This window comes from Marmota monax, unplaced genomic scaffold (assembly GCF_021218885.2).
Source record: "Marmota monax isolate L192 unplaced genomic scaffold, Marmota_monax_Labrador192_F-V1.1 WCK01_AAM20220418_F8-fsc00055, whole genome shotgun sequence".
Classification (NCBI taxonomy): Eukaryota; Metazoa; Chordata; class Mammalia; order Rodentia; family Sciuridae; genus Marmota; species Marmota monax.
This window is the reverse complement of record NW_026695205.1, coordinates 7,358,657-7,362,432: the sequence shown is the minus strand read 5'-3', so window position 1 is coordinate 7,362,432 and position 3,776 is coordinate 7,358,657.

The window sequence follows — 3,776 nt, the reverse complement described above, 5'->3', positions numbered from 1 at the left end:
CCCAGGGGAAGCCTCTTCCTTGAAACCCGCCTTTCATCCTGAAAGAGGCCACTACAACCTGCAATTTGGGGCTGTTTGCAACAGGTGGGGTATGCTCACGCTGCACGGAACTCGCTCTCTTGTCCACTCTGCTACATGACCAGGGAACACATCAATGAAACTAAGAAAAGGGCTTCTAGGGTTAGATCCTACTTCATCCAAGTCAGAGGACAAAATGAGATTAAACATGGTAAGGGTTTCATCCAGGAAAGTCCCTGTGGGAGAGGAAATAGGAAGCAAGTAGGAAAGGCTGGAAGAGCCATCAGACCACAGTGCAAGCCTGATTCCCAGTGAAGGAGACAGGGGCAAAGACAGGGTGGAAGCAGCTCGGCCTGCTGTGCAATCAGAGGGAAATTCCACAGAGCCACTGAGGAGCCATCAGAGGACCGGAGGAGCTGGTAATTCCTCCACCACCGTCAGGGCCAACCACTGCAAGGACAGGCTGCTCTGCTTACATGGAGGCCACATGTCTATCTAAAACTTGTGTTTTACTACTAAGATCTCCATGCATGTGTGCTGCATATTCTGGGAGATGGACTTTAATTATGACACATAAAAAGGGTTCTCTTGTTAAACATCTCTGTACTTGTAGCTGCTGGCCAGTAGAAAGTGGTTGATTGCATAAAAGCATCGATTTCTCTTGAAGCTGAGCTTCTATCAAAGTTTAGCAACCTAAGCCAGCTGGATAAAATACTAAAAGTCACTAGATGCTATAAACAATTCAATAGTATACCCTAATATTTAACTCTAACATGTTGTGCACCCAGAAACTGAGACTCAGAGTAAATGACTTTTCAAATTATCTGACTTGTATGTGGACCCAGCTCAGTTTGAGGTCAGGACCAGCTGGTTCTCAAGCCTATGCTACAAGAGATGATGGAGCCACTGGAAAAATCATGACCACCTCTGCCTTTTCCAATATCTATCTCATACCCTAGACGGACTATCATGTTAATCAGTTGTGCTCCTTCTGTATGCACCAAACATGGAAATGACCCCAACAGTTGATGAAATGCAAGTTGTCAGACAAAATTCAAAATGATTTTATAAAGTTTGTGTCTAACGACGCAAGATAAAATCATATTGATGTCAATAGACATCATGTGAATTTAGTTAGGTATTAGGTGTTCCTGAATAGGAATGGGAATTGCACTTGTTTAAGAAAAAAATACCATCACAAATGCATTAAGAGAAAAAGGTGAGCAACCCGGGTTGGGCAGAATTGGTCTTCAGGAAAAAGAGAAGCATTCAAGTTATTTAAAAGAGGAAAAAAGGGAAAGAAAAAAGAATGAAGAGGAAGAATAGAGCCAGGGGAGGACAGATGCTGTGCGGGGTGCAAAGGGACCTCTCCCTGTGGCACTCTGAATATTTAGTAAGGTTATTAAACACAAGAAATAATTAGTGGAGTAGGCTTTTTGTAGAATAAAAATAAGTGTGGATCAAACTATGAGAGCACATTCAGAGGTTAATGCAGACATAGAAAGACCATGGAGAAGTCAACAAACATCTGGGAGAGCCGTCTAATAGAGGGCAGGTGCCCAGGGCCAGGGATTTGCCAACTGCTATCCAAGGTACATGTATTTCAAATCAACTCTCATGGTGCCTAGGCTTAGAAAGGTTCCTTAAAAGGGTGTTTAAATCACACAAGAGACCAGCTCAGAGTCCTGACTTCTACAAGATGTATAACATCATGGAGAAACCTAGACTCCCCCCACGAGCAAGGCCATCCAGTCGGCTATTCATCCACTCCTTCAACATTGATTAAGCACTGTGCTGTGTCTGGGGATACAAAGATGGACAAGAAAAAACAAATACAAACTATTGAAGTTTAGCTAATAGAGTTACGAGGCATTTACAAAGAGTTTCTGCAAATATTATCTCACCTAAGCCTTGCCACAACTTTGCGTGCTAGAGAGAAGGACGATTATCCCACTACAGAGATGAGAACACTGAGATGCTCTGATTGCTTGTCGGGGTCCTCTCTGCTTCCCCCCACAACACTCTCCCACTGTACATATACCATCTCAGCATTTCCCACTAATTGCAAACTGCTTAGGCGGATGCAGGACCAAACCTTAAGTGACATAATAGCTTATAACCCAATTGTAAGCTTTCCCATTGTTATGGTTTGGATGTGAGGTGTCCCCCAAAAGCTCAAGTGTGAGACAATGCAAGAAGGTTTATGATTGAATTATGAGAGTCTTAACCCAATCGGTGAATTAATTCCCTAATGGGATTAACTGACTGGCAACTGAACGCCAGTAGGGTGTGGCTGGAGGAAGTGGGCCCTGGGGGCATGCCTCTGGGGTATACATTTTGTGTCTGGTGAGTGGAGTCTCTCTCTGCTCCTGCTCATCACATGAGCCGCTTCCCTCCACCACACTCTTCCGCCATGATGTTCTGCCTCACCGTAGGCCCAGAGGAATGGAGCCCGCTGTACCTGGACTGAGACCTCTGAAACCAGGAGCCTGTAAATAAACTTTTCCTCCTCTAAAATTGTTCTTGTCGGGTCTTTTATTCACAGCAGCAAAAAGAAGCTGACTGAAACACCCGTAAGATTCTCACCAAGCTAGAAAGACCTGTAAAGGGATTCCAAAAGAATGGCTGCTGTTGGTTCCAGTCCTCAGAGTGGAGATTTGGATCTCTGACTTGCAGAGATGAGACCTATTTCAAGCACAATAACTGGTCTTGAGTAGGCTTGGAGTTCCCTGTACTGGGCTTTGGTGTTTTCACTCTGCAGGTGCATGCTCCCAAAAAGAAAAGGAGCAGCCTCAACAGGTAAGGGACTTGGAGAACTACCCCCTGTTAAGAATGTGTGCTTTTTAAACAAAACACTACACAGAGAGGTGCCTGTGGAGAAGCCTGGGCAAATAGGGAACCTCTTAATGAATTGTGTGGAAGGGTTAAAAGGAAGGGTGCTATACTTCTATGAACCTTGTTCTTTTCAGGGAGAAAGAAAAAATTTGCACTAGGTGGTCAAATTTACAACCAGGAATAAAACTAAGTTAAATTTTATGCTCTCTTTCAGCTCTAAAAATTACACGGCTCTAAATATGCATCAGAGGAAGGGAAGAAAGAAAGGGAGATTTAAGATGATTTAGAAATACAATGAAGGATCTAGTAGAAGCTAGGTAAGATGCAATAACAAGTAATCCCCAAATCTCAATACCTTGAGACAAAACAGATCACTTCTCTTTGATTCTTGTGTCCTTTGGGGGTCAACTCAAGTATGCAGGCTAATAGAACTGCTATCTTACGTTGCTAGTTACCACAGTGAAGAAAAGAAAGTCTTATGGGATCTTTGACAGGCAATTTAATACTCCCATCCAGAAAGGACACATTACTTGGGTTCACAGTTTCTTGAGCTGCCTAATCACACATTTCCAACCGACCACTAGGAGGCCACAAAGTACAATCCTACCAAGTCCCCAGAAAGCAAAGTGCATATATCTTAACGGGCATTATTGCCTTTGGATCTGGCTTCTCAGGTTCTAGAGCCACTTGAATAAGAGAATCCAGAGATTTTCTCATCTTATGGGCTAAAGTTCAACTAACTACAAGTCCTAAAAATAGCAGAATGTGAAGGAGCCACTGAAAGGCAATCTTCTCATTTTTCATTAATACAAATCTCTAGCTAATTAGGTAAAATAATCATGATTTTGCTCAGTCAACACTTTAAAGTCCTTTGCTACCCCTCAGGTCAGCAGCATGTTCAGTAAGGCCCAGGGATCTCCTTA